Genomic DNA, 20,702 nt, shown 5'->3' on the forward strand with positions numbered 1-20,702 from the left:
AGAGATCTGTTGATTATAAAATTGAGGGCGTATTATTACTTGTGATATTGAAATTTTCACCCTGATTGGAAGATATATTTAGAATTAACACTCCTCATACAACCCATTTGTTATTCTTTCAGATACAATCCACGACAAACATGGTTTTGAATATTTAACACCACCCTGCATATTGTAGCTGCCAAAATAATTTTAGTGTTTAGGCTCCACATGTCAATTCTTATAAATTAATAACCAATACATTATATTATTAAGAAAACACTATTTTTAACCTGGGGTTTGAAGTCCAAAGAGACTATTTGGCACCCAGGTGGTTTCCGTTCCTTTGCTCCCCACTCTGAATGATAGCCAGTGGGCCAACCATGGGCGGACTACTGCATGACTCAAAGGGGGGGTTGGGGGTGGAGGAGTGTCTCTCTCCCTGGGGCCGAGAATATTTATGAAAAACTGATTGTAATTGGTGCTTTCTAGAGTATATCCTGATGTTTCTAGCTTTTAATAATAATAATAATGTCCTAAAATCCAACCGAAGCTGCTCTTTGGTAAGCTTTTGTGTTCAAATTTAGCGTGTGGCATTCTACAGTTTTTACAGGCTCATTTTCAGTCCACCCTGGACCACAAATCATGTTTGCAAGTAAATTTTACTGATAAATGGCCAAACTCCTGTATAAAAATTGACAAAATGTCAGTAAATTAAAAGTGATTACCACTGAAAACAAGAGTTTGAAAATATTTTTAAAGGCGCTAAACCTGTTTGATTATGTCAAAATTGGGTTGGTCTGATTTTATTTCATGTTGTGGTGGGTCAGGCTCTTTAGGCCCATATTATCAAAGGATTAAGCATAAGTCAGCTATACTAATCTGCCTGTCTGTCATTGAGATATTTGATTGACAGATCAAGTTCATGTTGAGTGCAATTCCGTTAATTTTTAACTGAATTATCACCATTGTTATCACTGAAATCCTTTTTTTCTGCAATTATTTGAACTTTGAGATATTTGATTTAAAATTGGTACAGTGCTGTGCTGTATATAACAGAGCTACAGATCAATTTCATGTTTCATGGGATTCTGTTATTGGCTGAATTTTCACTCTTTGTTAACTTTAGGCCTGCAGCACATTTTTGGAAAGCTAATACCAGGAACACAAATCCAGATAGTTCCAAGCAAAAAGTTTGCACTAACTCGATTTAGGGCCAGATGAAAATTGTGACAATTGTCAAGTAAATGCTATATTTATACTAACAATTGTGAAGTTGACATAAAATTAAATATTGGTGAAAAACCCCAATGCTTTCATCCTATGCAAAGAATATGCTATTGGTTAAATTTTGATTTAAAGCAAAATGCAGAAACCATAAAAGACAGGGGAACATACAGAATTTCGGAAATCCATTTAATTTGTAGAAGGAGTTATCTCCCTTTATGGAAATGTCAATAATCATTGATAAATTGATAACAGTATTTTGTTTAAAGAATCTATTTGATAAACTGAATAGGATTTAACTACAGACTAGGGCCTATATAAGTTCAACTTTTTTTCAGATAGGATTTGAGGCTAAAGGTCTAACAAATGTTTAACCTGAAACATAGATTTAGTTTTCTCACTAAAATAGATATGGTCAAAACTAAATAATACTGTAAAGGGAGTGACAATATTGTAATGAAGAGAAAAAAAATCAACCGTTTGAATATATCAATTTTGGTATATATGGAAAGTAGAAATATCCAATCTTACTAGAAAAATACTGGATGCCCTGAAAAACACTCATGGAGCGCATACAGGACAAAACTGTAAGGGTTTCCCTAATCGACAGCCCGATGATTAAGAGTGTCTCCACGCTTGACCTCAAAGGTCGCACGTGGAGATTGAGTGCTTGATGTACATGTTGATAAACTTCATGAAGAGTTAGACGTACAACAGTTTCTGAGTTAAAAAGCATGGAAAAAAACTTGGGCAGTGGATAATCTGAGAATTTAATAAGGCTTCGATATTTGTAATAAATAGCCAGCGATTAAAGACAACATCGTCTTGTGTATGCAATGAATCCTCTTCTGACTTTGCCCCCGTTGCTAGGTACCGAGAGAGGTAAGTCATGTGGCACAAACATGACCTCCTATTGATCGATTTTTTTATAGTAAGGGTATTCCTTGGCAATTGCAATATTTTGAGAAGGATTTGAAGCAAAATTATGATCAATTAATTAGTTTGAATATGGTTTTAGACCATATGTATATGTATCGGGAATGTATCTTTGAATTAGTAAAACAAAGAATCCTATTGAATTTCAGCAATTTCCGTTAGTTACATCTAGAGTTGTTGAATCTTGTGAACGCTCTAATGACAACAGTTATCATCCGATCTGTATGAAATTTATATGCATCATTTAAATTAGTAAAACAAAGAAGCCTATTGAATTTCAGCAATTTCCGTTAGTTACTCTGTGAGTTATGGCCCTTGTTTCACTTTGTTGAATTTTGTGAACGCTCTAATGACAACAGTTATCATCCGATCTGTATGAAATTTATATGCATCATTTAAATTAGAGAAACGAAGAATCCTATTGAATTTCAGCAATTTCTGTTAATTATGCCGTGAGTTATGGCCATTGTTATCCGAACTGTATGAAATTTATATGTATCATTTAAATTAGTAAAATGAACAAACCTATTGAGTTTCAGCAAATTTCCCTTAATTACATCTAGAGTTATGGCCCTTGTTTCACTTTGTTGAATCTTGTGAATGCTGGAACGACAAAAGTTATCACCCAATCTGTATGAAATTCATATGCATCATTTAAATTAGTGAAATGAAGAAGCCTATTGAATTTCAGCATTTACGTCAATTACTTCTAGAGTTATTGCCCTTGTTTTACTTTGTTGAACCTTGTGAACGTTCGAACGACAAAAGTTATCATCCGATCTGTATGAAATTTATATGCATTATTTGAATTAGTAAAACGAAAAAGCCTGTTGAATTTCAAAAATGTCTGTAGATTACTTCCAGAGTTGTGGCCCTTGTTTTAGTTTTTAGAGCCTTTTGAACCCCCAAACGACGAAAATTATAATGTCATCTGTATGAAATTGTCTATTAAATGCCCCTAATTACATACAAAAGAATAAATATGCGACAACCCTTGTCGACTGCTCGAACGATTTAGCTGCTGTGGTCCTATGTTTTGTTGCCTGGCAAACTATCTGTACAGACAGAATTAATAGGAGACACACAGTCTATAATTATTGAATGAAGTATGGGAACGAAAGCCAGCTACATGTACTAGCAGGGCCCTCACAAGCCTACGTGGCACCCCAGAGCTAAAGTTTCAGTGACGTATATTGTCGTCGCCCCTGTCCGTCTGTCCACAATTGTTTGTGGACACTCTACAGGTCACAATTTTTATCCGATTTCAACGTAACTTGAAATATAGGTTTATCTCCCTAAGATCTTGGTTCCTTTTGATATTGGCATGTACATTGTATCGGACGGTAACTTCATGGATTATGGCCCCTGATTATACGAAAAATCGTGTTTTTAGCATGTGGACCCTATAGAGGTCACAATTTTTATCCAATTTTGTTGAAATTTGAAATGTAAGTTTATAACACAAAGATCTTGTTTCCTTTTGATATTCGCGAATATCGGACCGTAACATCCTAAATTATGGCTCCTGATTCTATGGAGGTCACAATTTTATACTGATTTAAAAAAACGTTTGAATATATCACGGTTACACCTTAAAGACGGTTGAGTTCCAATTTTGTGAAAATGATGGTTGAGTTTGAATTTTGTGAAAATCGGACCAAAACTGACAAACTACATGTAAATGGTCGCCCCTCGTATAACGCAAATGGTGTTAATATGTGGTATATCAAGGTTGTAGACCCTCTAGAGGCCACAATTTTTTTCCGATTTTGATGCAACCTTAAATTTATGCTTATATCACAAAGATCTTGGTTCCTTTCGATATTTGGCATATCAGATCGTAACTTCCTGAATTATGGCCCTTGATTGTATGATTGTGGTCCCTCTAGAGGTAACAATTTTTATCCAATTTAAAAAACCATATGAATATATCACCGTTACACCCTAATGATGGTTGAGGTCGAATTTCGTGAAAATCGGATCAAAACTGCCACACAAAATGGCCACACCTCGTATGCTAATGGTGTAAAAATATGGTATATCAAGGTTGTGGACTCTCTAGATGTCACGATTTTGATGAAACTTGAAATATATCTTCGCGCATATCAGATCGTGAATTCCTGAATTATGGCCCTGGATTGTTCGAAAAATTGCTTTTGATACGCCCACATTGTTGTCACTCCCGTCCATTGGTCCGTACATCGGTCCGGCGTCCACAAGCTAGAGGCTAAAGTTAATATAAATTTATACACAGTGTTTAAGGTCATGCGGCGAAGAAGCCTATTGATTTTCAGGGATTTCCAATAATTACTGCCAGAGTTATGGCCCTTGATCACTTTGAAAAATCTTGTGGAGGCTCTAGAAGCTAAAGTTAATATCCGATTGACTTTAAATCGATAACGAGTTGGCAGTTCTCACTATAATAGTTAAAAACTAGATAATGTAAAGGCAATTTGCTGAAAATTTCATTCAAATTGATCCTCTATGAACTGAGAACTAAGCGATTGAAATTTCCGCCTAGCCTTGATCATCATTACTAAAGTCAGTACGATAAACAGCATAGTCTCGATTATTCATGTATTCGTTAAATTGTGAAGTTATGCAGTAAATCGGCTCATAATCCACTAAAGATCGCAGGCTAGCGATGCCATCTAGAGTTGATTATGGTCTGGATAGGTTAATTAATGTCTAATTAATAATTTAGATAACATTTCAGGCCTAAAGAAAAACCTGTAATAGACAGATTTAGCTCTTGCATAATGTATGTTTAATGAGTTGTTACTCTTAATCAGATTTTAGTGTATTATAAATGTTTCATTACTGAAAAAGTAAAAATATGTGACAACTCTTGTTGACTGCCCGGACGATTTAGCTGCTGTGAGCGTATGTTTCGTTGCCTGGCAACCTTTCTTTGTTTAGCTTGTTCTCTATCCATGTCGGTGAGCGTATCCTGCCTTGCAGCTGCTGGTTTATACTTTTAATACTTTTTCTAAATAACAATTTATTAAATCAACTTATTTGTAAAATATTTATAATATATCTTGGAAAAATCATAATTCTATCCTCTATGTGCTGAAATATGAACTTATCCCCCTTTGAATATTTCTTGTAAGCGCATAGATAAATTTAATTTGCCTTTCCCCAAGAAATGTTCCCCCCGGGCATATGCCCCCCCCCTCCTCAGTCCCCCCCCCCATATGAGGGCCCTGGCTCCTAGTACAAAATTTCTAAAATAAAACATTATAATAGGATATAAATTTAAAATAATAATTTATCGTCAAAACAAAACAAAAAAAAGTGCAGGTGACTTGTTTTTACTAAAATTATACTATTCAAAAAAAGTAGGGGATATTTGATTTTTAAGTGTTATTAAAGTCACCTAATGAAACTGACGAAGAAACAAATGACAAAATGAAATGAAGTTCACATTCATCGATTTATTCCAAATGATCGTTAGACTAAGTAAGGCACAGACTGACCATTATAAGGGTAAAATGATACCCGGGGTCAAACAGCAAAGTTACCACAGCATCACAACCAAGTCAGTAACGGGTAAATCCTCCTCTGTTCGCCAAACAAGCATTGATCCGACGTGGCATACTCCTAATGAGACGTCTAAGGTCATTTTGGTCCAGATTGTCCCATTCCTGTTGCAACGCAGAAGCAAGTTCTTGGACATTGGCAGGACGTTGTTGACGTTGACGTAACCTCTGTCCAAGCATGTCCCAGACATGCTCGATGGGGGAGAGGTCGGGACTCAGTGCTGGCCAAGGTAATGTGGTGATGTTCTGTTGTTGGAGGTAACCTTTATCGATCCTGGCCCTGTGACATCTTGCGTTGTCATCCTGGAAGATGAAACGGCGGCCATGACGTCGTGCGAACGGCACAACATGGACTGCCAAGATTTTGTCCCGGTAGTACTGGCCTGTAACACGCCCTGCAACAACATGTAAAGCCGTTCTTCCAGCAACAGTGATGCCTCCCCACACCATAACAGAACCACCCCCAAATCGATCATGTCTGATGACGTTAACGTCTTGGAAGCGTTCGTTTCGACGACGCCACACCCTCCTACGTCTGTCCAAAAAATCAACAGTGAACCTTGACTCATCTGAAAACATCACATTGCTCCAGCGTCGATTATCCCAGTGTTGACGATCCCTACACCAACGACGTCTTGCCTGAATGTGATGATCTCTCAAACAAGGGATCACACGAGGACGTCGGGCGCGAAGGTGACCCCTATGCAGTCGATTCCGAATCGTCTGGCCACTCACTCTCACACCAGTGTCTGTTTGAAGACGAGCGCTGATCTGATTTGCTGTGATGACACGATTTCTCAAGGCCAAGGTACGGATAAATCGATCCTGGGCTTGAGTTGTCGCCCTTGGTCGACCTGAGCGTGGTCTGTCCTGTACAGATTGTGTATCACGGTATCTGGACCATAGCCTGCTTATGACAGACTGAGAAACATTCATCGTCCGCGCCACAACCGCCTGTGTTGTGCCGATCTGTAGCATGCCAAGGGCACGTAACCTTTCATTTTGGGTAAGCCGACGCATATCAAAATTTGTTTTCTGGTCACTAAAACAATTAAACTGATGTTTCTACCCTGGAATTCAATGCCACAATGACTGTAACATTCAAAGTCAGAGTCGTGCAAATCTTGGGTTGGACCCCCATGATGATCCCAAGCATCACCTGCATTCCATGCGATAGCTATTGGTGCGTTATATTGTTTTTGTTAGGAGGGGGGTTGGATGGCTGAATGGTTAGCGTGCGCGCGCTGTATCATAAAGTCTGTCATTGTGTCGACTGGCGTGGTTTCGAATCCCCAGTTGTACGTGACAAGGAGTAGGGTCGCCTGTCCAACCTCGTGGGTTTTCTCCGGGTCCTCCGGTTTCCTCCCACTGCTAAAGACCCCTACGCGCAAGCGAATTATGTAAATAAAATTAAACCATATGTTAGTCCCGAAATGACCTAGTTTGTGTCGAGTGGACGTTAAACCCCATTTCTCTCTCTCTCTCTTTTTGTTAAGATTATTATTAAGACTATTGTTTTTATACACCCACATGGAAATGTGGTTGTATATTGCTGTCACCCCGATTCTTGTGAACACTCTACAGCCTACATTTATCATCTTATTGTTTTGAAATTGATATATGCTGTTTAGTGAGATGAAGAATCCTATTTAATTTCAACAATTTTTGTTAATTTCTTCTGAAGTTATGGCCTGTATATCACGCTCTAACGACAAAAGTTATCTTCCGATCGGTATGGAATTTATATGCATCATTTAAATTATTGACACGAAGAAGCCTATGGAATTTCAGCAATTTCCGTTAATTACGTCTAGAGTTAAGACCCTTGTTTGACTTTGTTGAACCTTGTGAACGTTCTAACGACAAAAGTTATCATTCGATCTGTATCGAATTTATATGCATCATTTAAATTAGTGAAGAGAAATTGATATATGCAGTTTACATTAGTGAGATGAAGAATCCTATTTAATTTCAACAATTTTTGTTAATTATTGACACGAAGAAGCCTATGGAATTTCAGCAATTTCCGTTAATTACGTCTAGAGTTATGACCCTTGTTTGACTTTGTTGAACCTTGTGAACGTTCTAACGACAAAAGTTATCATTCGATCTGTATCAAATTTATATGCATCATTTAAATTAGTGAAGCGAAAAAGGCTTTTGAATTTCAGCAATTTCCTTTAATTACGTCTAGAGTTATGGCCCTTGTTTCACTTTGTTGAGCCTTGTGAATTCTCTAACAACAAAAGTTATCATTCAATCTGTATGAAATTTATATGCATCATTTGAATTAGTGAAACGAAGAAGCCTATTGAATTTCAGCAATTTCCGTTTATTAAGTCTAGAGTTATGGCTCTTGTTTCACTGTGTTATGGCCTTTGTTTCACTTGTGAACGCTTCAACAACAAAAGGTATTATCCGATCTGTATGAAATTTATATGCATCATGTAGATTAGTAAGAATCATATTGAATTTCAGCAATTTCTGTTAATTTCTTCTTGAGTTATGGCCCTTGTTTCACTTTGTAAATACTCGTAACGATAATAGTTATCATCCAATCTGTCTGAAATTTACACAGATCATTTAAATTAGTGACACAAAGACCCCTATTGCATTTGAGATATTTCCAATATTTACGTCTAGAGTTATCACCCTTGTTTAATTTTGTTGAACCTTGTGAACATTCTAAGGACGAAAGTTATCTTCTGATCTGTACAAAATTTATAAGCATCATTTAAATTAGTGAAAAGAAGAATCCTATTGAATTTCAGCATTTTCAAATAATTACTTGTAGAGTTATGGCCCTTGTTGAACGCTCAAATGATGAAAGTTATCATCCGATCTGTATGAAATTTATATGCATTATTTAAATTAGTGAAATCAAGAATCCTATTGAATTTCAGCAATTTCTGTCAATTACTACTAAAGTTATAATCCAATCTGTATGAAATTTATATGCATTATTTGAATTAGTAAAGTAAAAAAGCCGGTCAAATTTCAACAATTTCTGTAAATTACTTCCAGAGTTAAGGCACTTTTTTCAGTTTGTAGAACCTTGTGAACCCCCAAACAACGAAAATTGTAATCTGATCTGTATGAAATTGTCTTGTAAATATGCCCCCAATTATCTACAAAAGAAAAAATGCGTTGCTGTGGGCGTATTTTTCTTTGCCTGGCAACCTATCTTTACTAAAATTATTATTATTTATTAAGCTTTCATATGTAATATGAAAGCTTATTGTTTCTGTGAAGATTATTATTTATTTTTTTTTATTTTTTGTGTGTATTTTCAGCAAATCAGATTTCTCATAATCTTAATATAGGATCTTTCTGAAACTTTGACCTACCCCCCCCAAAAATGGGTTATGAGTATTGATTGAATATATTTTCAAAACGCTTTACGAATTCTAAATCACCCCATGACGTGACAGGAAGTGACCGTGAATATGAAAGGTTTCATATGAGCCTCGCAGATCTAGTTAATTTTTTGTGTGTGTGTTTTCTGCAAATCGGATTTCTCAGAATCTAACCATAGGACCTTTCTGAAACTATGACCTACCCCCCCCCCCCAAAAAAAAAAATGGGTTGTGAGTATTGATTAAATATATTTTCAAAACGTTTTACGAATTCAAAATCACCGAAATTCACGAGCGAAAAAACTTAACAATGCATAGTCGTATCTTTGTGGTTTTTTGACCTATTTTACTAATTGTCCTCTGCCTTTCGAAGAAAACACGTGACTATTAAAATGGGTCCGTCCATCTGTCTGTCTGTCTGTCTGTCTGTCCGTCACACCTTTTGGGACACAATAACTCTCCTTCTAATTGAGCTAGAATGTTCAAACTTGGTGTAGGTGTTTATTAAAGATGGGTTCCCAGAAAAGTATTTATTGGGTCGTTATTTCCAATAAAAGTATGGCAATTTTGGTATATATGGAAAGTAGAGACATCCAATCTTACTAGAAAAATACTGGATTCCCCGAAAAACACTCTTGGAGCGTATACAGGACAAAAATGTAAGGGTTCCCCTAATCGACAGCCCGACCATTAGGAATTTCTGCATGTGTGATGTCGAAGGTCACACGCGACTATTGAGCACTTGATGTACAAGTTGATAAACTTCATGAAGAGTTAGACGTACAACACTTTCTGAGATAAAAATGACGGAAAAATACGCGGGTAGTGGATAATCCGAGAATTTAATTGGGATTCAATATTTGTAATAAATAGTAAGCGATTAAAGACAACATCGTCTTATGTATGCAATGAATTCTCCTCTGACTTCCAAGAGAGGTAAGTCACGTGACGTAAACATGACCTGGTTTGATCGAATTTTTATAGCAGGGCATGTTTGAGAAGGATTTGAAGCAAAATTATGACAAATTAATTAGTTTGAATATGTTTTTAGTCCATATATACCATTAAATCACCCAGTTTGTATGCGGGAATGTATCTTTAAGTCAATGCCTTGATGGAGTTCGAAGATGAGTATTTTCTGCTAAGTCTAATTAAGTGACAGTGAGGAAACTTAGTGTATGGTTTCATTACATCAATACCTTGACTAAGTTTGATAATGAGCACTCTCTGCTCAGGGTAAGCAGAGCGATTGGCTGAGACTTTGGAACTCAATAACTCTCCTTCTAATTGAGGTAGAATGTTCAAACTTGGTTCAGGTGTTTATTAGGTCAGTGCCTTGATGGAGTTCGAAGATGAACATTTTCTGCTTAGGGTAAGCAGAGATAAGCAATTTGATTGGTTGACGCTTTGGGACATGATACCTTTAGTTCTAATTAAGTGAGAGTGATGAAATTTGGTGTATAGTTTTATTACATCAATTCCTTGACTAAGTTCGATAATGAGCATTTTCTGCTTAGAGTAAGCAGAGCAATAAGCAATTTGATTGGTCGAGACTTTGGAACATAATAACTCTCCTTCGATGTAGAATGTTCAAACTTGATGTAGGTGTTCATTAGGTGAATGCCTTGATGGAGTTCGATTATAAACATTGTCTGCTTACTGTAGCAGAGATAAGCAATCTGATTGGTTGATGGTTTGGGGCACGATTACTTTGGTTATAATTAAGTGAGAGTGATTTAACTCCGAGTATAGATTCATTATATCATTCCCGTACGTAACTAACATATGAAAATTAAATGGTAACTAGGGTGGGTCTGTCGTTTAGATTGATCATTACCTTGACTAAGGAACATCAGTAATTTGATTAGTCAAGACTTTGGAACATAACAACCCTGGTTTTAATTGAGGTAGAATGTTTAAACTTGATGTAGATGTTCATTAAGTGAATGTCTTGACTGAGTTCAATGATTAACATTTTAAGCTAAAGCTAAGCTGAGCTAAGCAATTTCATTGGTCAATGCTTTGGGACAAGATAACTTTGATTCTATCTGATAGAAAGTGATAAACAAAAAAAATGAGGGGATGCCCAAGTTCAGATTTTGTCATTGATACCGTGTGGTTGGAAGGTTTTCAATCTAATGATCCAATGAAGTTTAATGGTACATCTATTGGTTGTAGATTTTTGGAGGTCAGGATTGGTACCCAATTGTTCAATTATTTGATAGTCAGGTTTCGACTAGAATGGCTCTCTTGTGGGTGATATCAGCATAATGTTTTTTAAGTCTAATTCGAAACAATCTTTTTGTTTCTCTTACGTACTGTTTTAGACAGAGATTGCAAGTAAGTAGGTAGATCACGTTTTTGCTATGGCAAGTGTAATTGCTGTTGCAATTATAAGATTTGCCAGTTTTACTGGAGTGAAAAGTTTTCTTTCCTTTAAGCGTGTTGCAGTAATTGCATTGGGGATAGTTACAGGTAGATTCTAGAAAATTGTAACTTTTCCCACTTACTTGTGGCTCGCCCAAGAGCCGCCTATTACTTCATATTCGACTGCCACGGTCGTTGCCATACGGACTTCACCAGTAAGAGTTTTTTCTACTCCCAGCTGAAGCCACAGTTCAGTGGATATCAAAGGCGCTCCATTCCCAGTCTTCAACCACTGGGACTTCCATACATCCCCACACCTCTTCGTAGGGGAATCCTGGACCATTCTAACTACCAGTAGGAGCGTCATTTGGAAAAATAGAGACCCGCACCTAGATTCCCACTTCCAGATCCAGATCCAAAAAAGCTTAGAGGACGCCAGCTTTCCGCCAGTGATATGTTCAATTCATCGTTTATTTCTGGCTTTTAAATAAATTTTTATAAAACCCTTACTATCTTTTTGTCTTTTCTAGTCCCACTGCTCCCCTTGTGGTCTCTCCCCGACCCTCTCCCCTTCCCCTCTCTCTCCATACACACACCCGTTTTAGATTTGGCTTACGTTTTTTTCTTGCCCTCAACTCTACCCAGATTTTCGCCTTTGACCATTTTCGTGCCGACAAAGTTGTTTACAAGACAATTTATTTCCTTAATCGCATTTTTTAAAAATTTTAGCTTTACTTTTTTCGGTAATTAAACATTTATAATACACTAAAATCTGATTAAGAGTAACAACTCATTAAGTAATTATCAGAAAATCATAAGAATTTTGGGGGGTTTTATGAAGTTCTGCCCCATACCAACGTTTAGTATACGCAACAAGTTATCAAAATTCATTGAAAATCAGTATATACCAGTTCGTCTCAAGACCTTAAATGATGTGTATCAATCTGAAGTCAATCGGATGATAACTTTAGCTTCCGGCAGTAATTATCGGAAATCGTTGAAAATCAATAGGCTTCTCCGTCTCATGACTTTAAACACTGTGTATAAATTTAAAGCCAATCGGATATTAAATTTAACCTCTAGAGTGTCCACAAGATTTTAAAAAGTGATCAAGGGCCATAACTCTGGCAGTAATTATCATAAATTGCTGAAAATCAACAGGCTTTTTCGTCCCATGACCTTAAACACTGTGTATAAATTTAAAGTCAATCTGATATCAACTTTGGCCTCTAGAGCGTCCACAAGATTTTTTGATGTGATCAAGGGCTATAACTCTGGCAGTAATTATCGGAAATATCCAGAAAGTTATCAATATTTTCAATATGTAGCAAGAAATTGTCGATTTAAAAAAATGTTGATTTTAAAGGTTAAAATCCAACTTTTGACAAAATGGTGTCACTTCCGGTGTCAATTATAATTTCAATCAATTTGATTTAATGTATGTTTGTTTTATGCATCAAATGGTATCACTTTTATAGAAATCCATTAATTATTGACTCTTTTACAGGCAAAATAACGTGAAAAGTGGCTTACGCAAAATTGCCCATTTCTCGGCAACTGCTCATATTACAAACTAAGTTCGGCAAAGATTGTCTGCGTATAGATATATGCTACAAGTTGATGAACATTACGTAGAAATATTTTAAAATATGAAAAGCCTGAATGGGTTGTAAATTGCTTAATTTTACACTCTTTTTCACCTTTAAATCAAAATTGCGCAAACACATAAGGCCGCGGTTAATTAATTGTTTGTTTCTCATGACCTGTGTTTGTGAAATATACATGCTACATCAGGTAATTATTAATTATTGAGATGGAATTTGAAATTTTTGAGTTTAATGTTGTTTCTATTTCAGCAATAAACTAATGTTGGTTACTTGGTCATTGAAAACCAATTTTTTGACATGTCTATGATCGTATTGAACCAATCTATATGTCCATTGGAATCTAATATCATAATGTTAAACGAATATTAAATATAGCTCACTTTAAAAAAATATTTGTTTTGAAGGCAAAAGATACAGTTTTTGCCAAATTGACATTACTTCCGGTGACAATGAAAATGTTAAATTAGTTTTATGAAATCATAAATGGCAAAAGATCATATGGTGAACATTTTATGAAAATCGAATAATAATTGACACTTTAATAGACCAAAAACCTTTAAAAGTGACTTGTAAAAAATCGTCTATTTCTCTGCATCCGTACAAGTTACAAACCATTTTGTGATATCAGCATGATCGTATTGTTTCATTCTATTTGTTGATTGGAATCAAATATCATAATTCTAAACAAATAACAAATACGACTCATTTGAATAAAATATGTGTTTTGAAGGCTAAAAAATCCGTTTTTGCCCAAATGACGTCATTTCCAGTGGCAGTGAAGTGTTAAAATGTTTTGACCTACCTAGTCATATTATTTGAAAATCGAATAATAATTGGCTCTTTTACAGGCAAAATAGTGTAACAAGTGACTTATGCAAATTGACTATTTCTCGGAAACTGCTCATATTACAAACTAATTTTGACATACATTTTCTTCTTATGGATTAATGTTACATGTTTATGATAGTTACGAAGGAATATTTTAAAATATGGAAAAGCCTGAATGGGTTGTAAATAGCCCATTTTTACACTTTTTTTCACCTTTAAATCGAAATAGCCCAAATACAAAACGAAAATTTAAAAAAAACGAGTCCAAGATTTTTTGCAACTGTAGTAGGGGCATTTATCGCGATTTTTCAGATTTGTAAAAATTAATATTTACTTGCGAAAAGGTGTACCAAACTGTCAAAATTGTAGTTGTTGGCAAAATTACATCACTTTCGGTGCAGACCGAAAAATTTATCGGTAACAAAAAAAATGACATTTGGGACCACAGAGCACATGATTTATACAAATCAAACAATAAATAATTAATCTAAAACTGAAAAACTGAATTAGCCAATGAAGGCTAGCGCAAAGTACAGAGATAATTTTTTTTTTTTCATATTTTTGTTCAAGTCCGAAGACCATTTAATCATGTGCAAAATACCATCAAAAAATATTCATAAATAAAAAAGGTTTTTGTAAAAATTTAAATTTTCAAAATTTGGCTTCTAATATCTGTGTCAGGCTATGTCAGAATGTATTAAATGTCAAAATCTGACGATTATTGTTAATATTACGTCAATATTTTAAAAAACACCGATTTCGGACATTTGGCATTGTCGCAGAACGTTCTAAATAGCTTTAATCTCTAAAGTCACCCCCACGTTCCCAGTAAAACCGAAGCCATTGAATTGATTTGACAAGTAGTTTCTGAGATATGCTCAAGTGGAAAAAAAATAATAATAAGAACTAGAACTGCGATGCAGTAATGACGGGTTTCACCGGTGCCACGTTACCCTTGAACTGACATCAATTCCGGTGTCCTGTTACCCATGAACTTATGTCACTTTCGGTACCAATGAAACCGCTAAACAGATTTCCACATAAGCATTGCACACATGTTATAAAATGGACGCAGAATCAACCAAATCCAGCAATATAAATTCCATTTATAAATTTTTCCTGACAAAATTGGTTATTTCTCGACGAGGGAAGATGCTAGAAGCAATTGTTGGACATTTATATGATCGTATTAATCCAATCTATATGTCCATTTGAATATCATAATATTAAATGAATAATAAATAAATGTTTGTTTTGAAGGCTAAAAATACAGTTTTTGCCAAATGACATTACTTCCAGTGATAACGAAAATATTAACTTGGTTCTATGAAATCATAAATGGCATAAGGCATCACTTGGTGAAAAGTTTATGAAAATCGAATAATAATTGACACTTTTATAGACCAAAAGCCTTGAAAATATCTTGTAGAAAATTGTCTATTTCGCTGCAACTGTACAAGTTAGAAACCATTTTGTGGTATCTATATGATCGTATGGATTTATTCTATTTGTTGATTGGAATCAAATATCATAATTTTAAAAACATTACAAATGAGACTAATTTGAATAAAGTATCTCTTTTGAAGGCTAAAAATACAGTTTTATCTATCCAAATGACGTCATTTCCGGTGACGTTTAAAATGTTAAATTCGTTTGACCTAGTCAAAATTGACATTACGCATCAAATGGTGTCACTTTTATGAAAATCCAAAAATAATTGACTCATTTACAAGCAAAATAGTGTAAAAGTGACTCCTGCAAAATTACCCATTTCTTGGCAACTGCTCATATTACAAACTAATTTTCACATACATTCTCTTTGTATGGATTATTGCTACACGTTTATGAAAGTTGCAAAGAAATATTTTGGAATATGAAAAGCCTGAATGGGTTGTGAATAGCACATTTTTTCACCTTTTTTCAACATTAAATTGAAATGACCCGAAAACGAAATCGAAATTAAAAAAACTGCACCTTTACAGGGCACACCCTTTCAGTCATACCAAATTTGAAAAAAATAATATTTCCTTTCAAAAAGTGGTACTGAACTGTCAAAATTGTAGTTTTTGCTAAATTTACGTCACTTCCGTTGCTGAAAGGTAACTTTACTGGTAACAAAAAAAATGACATTTTGAACCACAGAGCATATGAACTTTGTTTTATACAAATCAGTAGGACGTTAAACCCCATTTCATTTCATTTCATTTTATACAAATCGAACAATAAATAATTAATCCAGGACTGAAAAACTGAATTAGCCAATGGCAGCTAAGGAAAATTACGGTGACAAAAAATGTTGCCATTAACCCAGGGTAAATTACCACATAAAAATATTCATAAATAAAAAAGTTTTTTGCAAAAATTAAAATTTTCAAAATTTGGCATCTAATATCTCCGATGATTCGTCGAAAAATCAAAAAAAACTAAAGAACTGTAGCTGTGTGCCTTGTCTCTGGCTATGTCAAAATGTATCCATTGTTAAAATCTGACGATTATTGTTAATATTATGGTAATATTTCAAAAAAAGACAACTTCGACGATTTCGGACATTTCGCATTGTCGTAGAACGTTCGAATTTGCTTTAATCTCTAAGTCACACCAACTTTCCCAGTGAAACCGAAGACATCGAATCAATCTGACAAGTAGTTTCTGAGATATGCTCAAGTGGAAAAAAAAAAAAAATAATAATAACTAGATCTGCAGATATGAAAGCTTTCATATTCATCGTCACGTGACATGGATTATATCAAGTATCTTAAAAGAAAAAAGAACAAAAAATAATTATCAAAATCGGTGAAAAAGTCACGAAGTTACAAGTCTAAATATAGTGAGAAACATTGCACCCGGTCAACAAAATAATCTGAAAACTAAAGGGAAATAACTGAGACTTGGATTGCTGTAATCGGAATGACTTTCTGTTCCAGAAGTTTCAGAAAAATGGATCAAGCCGTTTAAAAACGGGACGGATGAGAACATGAAACGAAAATGGCGGGAAAGAATTAAAAAGGGGCAGGAAAATATCAAAAAAATAAATGAAATAACTTTGAACGGAACTAACAATTTTTGAATCAGATTGACCTTAGCTGTTCGAATATTTAGGTTAAATGTGTAAATTTTGAAAATTACAAGCATAAATTGTCCTGCAAACAACTTTGTCGGCACGTAAAAGGTCAAAGGCGAAATAGGAAATTTTGAAAATTTTCTAACACCAAAAAATCGATCTTGATCTCGAGCTATCCTGAAATGCATTAATTTCAGAAATAAGAGACGCATTGAACATATTACGGCCTATTGTTTTTTTTTTCACGTCTGTTCAAGTGGATTTTTCACTGTTCTTCATATTCAATTCCAAATGGAGACCATCAGTTGACCGAAAATATATTTCTTTTGCTAAAACTCTTTTTTTTAATCGGATCAAAATGGGAGTAAGGCACAAAGTCCGGGGTGGCAATGGGCGTATTGTGTCCAAATTTCATGGTTTTCGGACAATTGGTGCCGGTGTCGTGGCGAAATTCCACTTTTTTGCACTTACTGAAGCCGTAAATGGCAGAAAAAGCCGAACGACAGGAACCGTGTGAAGAACAAACGACCTGAACGAATGCAGGTATTGCCTTGAATTTTTCAAGGCACCTAGTTACCAACGTGAAAAAATCCTCGCCAGAATTTGGTAGTCATGGTACCTTTGGTTCCAGCGTGGAGCATGCGTGAAGTCAAGAAATTAAGGTCGATTTTGGGTATATTTCGTAGTATTTTGGTAAGAGACGGTGGATCGGGGACCCAGATGGCGGTCATAATACAATATTATAATAACGTTGAAGAATGAGCAAATTTTCACTACCGGGGTTGATTTGCTCTGCCCAGGCAACGTTCCGTTGGTCCGATTGCCTTCAAATTTGCACGGAATGTACCTTGGGATTCTAGCTATCACATATTAAAAATAGAAGAGTGTGGAATTCTGAGAACGTTGAAAATAAATTCGAAACCCACCCCCACCCATCAAAGTTTTTTTGCTTAAAAAATTGCCGTATTTTATCGAATTTTTATTGTTCTTGATATCTGAGCATTTTCTCCTTTTAATATGTGATAAATATCATCGCGGCGCAGCCAACCGCTAGAAATTCCAGAGATTTGGACCACTGGAAGGATGCCTCAGCAGTCAAAAAAGGTCTAAATAAGCGATTTCGGTTTCTAGTGTCGATACATCGTTGCGGTCATTTTAAAAAATTGTCCTTTAAGGATAATGTGTATAGTACTAATACCTATCACATACGGGAGTGGCGATAAAATCTCTTTGCATTTGCAATTTCAAAATTAATTACAAATACAAATATTTAATTTGGTATAGCGCGTTTTAGGATAAAAATCATCAAAAGCGCTTTACAAGCAATGTAAACACAGAGAATGTCTGGGGAGGAGAATTTAAAATTGATCAAACAGTATTGTTTTTAATTTGATTTTATAAACATCTTCACTGTCTGTCTGTTTGATGATGTTTGCTAGTCTATTCCACCATAGGTCCTTGAACACTGAAAGAACGGTTCGCAAACGTTTTTTTTCCGAATTGTTGGAACTTCAAGCTTTTTGTACATGCTGCTAGATCTGAGAGTTCGAGAGGGGTTGCTTAGAGTCAACATGGATCGTATGTATTCGGGGGGTGTGTTGTGGAGTGCCTTGTATACCAGAACTAGAATTTTTAACTGTATTCGTAACTGAATTGGAAGCCAGTGCAGTTTCTTTAAACATTCTTTGTTCCGCAGACCCTCAGCTTCTCTACCCAGTACTACCCTTGCAGCTATATGTTGAACTCTGTTCAATTTGGCGATGGCTGTCTGTGGGAGACCAATGAAGATGGCGTTGGCATAATCGAGATGTGAAATTACAATTCCTAGTGCCAGTGTCTCTGCGGCATCTTTGGTAATGGTTGATCTGTTAGACTTAATTCTATGGATCCCATACATCGCGGTTTTACATTTCTGTTTAATGTGCTGATTGAGTGTTAACTCTTCATCCAGAGTCACACCCAGGTACTTGATACTTGGTGATCGATGGACGGTGTTCCCGTTGACGTTGATAGATGAAGTCGTGCATTTCTGTAGCTGTTTCCTGTGACCAAATAATATAAATTCAGTTTTAGATGAATTCATTTTTAACCGATTCGCATCCATCCATAGTTTAATAGAAGATGCATTGTCTTCAAGACTTTGTATCGCTATTCTTTCCTGATCTATGTTGCTTGCACAGAAAGATTTCCGAAGTGCATGGTCATCTGCGTATCCATGTATCCCTATGTCACCACTCACTTCCTTTTCCATTGTTGAGGCATACGCTAGATACAGCACGGGGCCTGCACACGATCCCTGGGGAACAGAAAATGGGAGATCTCTTGTAATTGAGTACTGATCTCTGACATTTACAACACAGCTTCTAGGTCTTAGATAGCTGTCGAACCATTGTAGCACGTCTGACTGGATTCCAAAGTTTAGCTTGAGGACATCAAATAGCACCTCATGATCCACTGTGTCGAATGCGGCATTGAGGTCCATCGCCATCAATGCAGTGACTTCCTGTTTTTCTTTGGCCCATAGCAGGTCGTTCATAAGCTTGACCAGTGCAGTCTCACAACTGTATCCAGTTCTGTAAGCAGATTGGTAATCCGGCATTAGGGAGTGACTTTCACAGTGTCGTATGAACTGGAGAAGTACAGCTTTCTCCAGGACTTTAGAGAGAAAAGTGAGGTTGCTCACAGGTCTATAGTTACTGCAGATTAGGTCTAACCCTGATTTTTTAAGCATTGGACGGATGATTGCTTTTTTCCATGATGACACAAAAACGCCCCGTCGAAGCGAGCAATTAACAATTTTGGTCATGATACATAACACAGAATCCAACACTTCTTTCAGAATCTTGGTTGGCATTACGTCAATTTCACATGATTTGGTTGACAGTGATTTGATGATCTTCCGGACATCCTTTTCTGACAGCTCCTCCCAGTGATCTAAAATGGGGATATCTCTTTCGCTACTTGGTTGGTACAATGGAACGTTATTTAGATTGTCTCTTATTGTGTCGATTTTGTTCAGGAAAAAGTCTGCAAATTCATCCGCCTGTTCGTTGTCAGTCCTACCCTCCGGTAGAGGATTTAATTTAACAACTCCTGTAAGTTTATTGAATGTTTGGTAGAGCTTTTTGGTGTCACCTTTACATTTTGTAATAAGTTCAGATTGAATTTCTTTCTTCTCTTTAAGTTTAAAGTTGTAGCTGTTCCTGACTTTCTTCAGTGCAGTCCATTGATGATCTTCTTGATAGTGTCTGTAAATCCTTTCTCTCCTTCTGACTCGATCTCCACTCTCTTAGTTCATCCGTGAACCAATCTTTGTTTTGCCTAATAGTGATAGTCCTGGTCTTCTCAGGAACAAGAACGTCTAAGGACTGTTTCACGACGGAGTTGAAATCTGACACTACGGAAGGTCCTCTGTATTGGAATCAAAAACAAGCATTTCGCTCAAGGCATTTACATCTAGTTTCTTGTAGTTACGATTAGTGATGGTTTTTCTTCGCATGTTGTCTTTCTCTGCTTCCAGTGTTATTGAAACTGAACAATGGTCTGAAATGAAAGCACTGGTGTCACAGTTCTGAACTTTGATCGTACTCTGTGCTTCTGTCAGGATGTGATCCAGGATCATATTTAGCCATGTTTCACTCAGGACGACAATGTCAGTTTTGAGGTTGTCAATATGTGTTCTCACCAGATGATCTTTGTTCTTGATTGATTGTACATTTATAGTTGTCATTTTAATGAGCTCAGTTGTTTTTGTTATAGTCCTATTAATTTGGATGTTCATTTTACACAGATTGTTGCG

At 35.9% G+C, this 20,702-nt stretch overlaps 1 long non-coding RNA gene across 2 annotated transcripts in view; it reads left to right on the forward strand.

Moving 5' to 3' along the window:
• The window catches only part of LOC126817170 (uncharacterized), a 111,046-nt gene that overhangs the window by 472 nt on the left and 89,872 nt on the right, over nucleotides 1-20,702 (forward strand). The gene's annotated exons all lie outside the window — the stretch shown is intronic.

Source organism: Patella vulgata, chromosome 4 (assembly GCF_932274485.2).
Source record: "Patella vulgata chromosome 4, xgPatVulg1.2, whole genome shotgun sequence".
Lineage (NCBI taxonomy): Eukaryota > Metazoa > Mollusca > Gastropoda > Patellidae > Patella > Patella vulgata.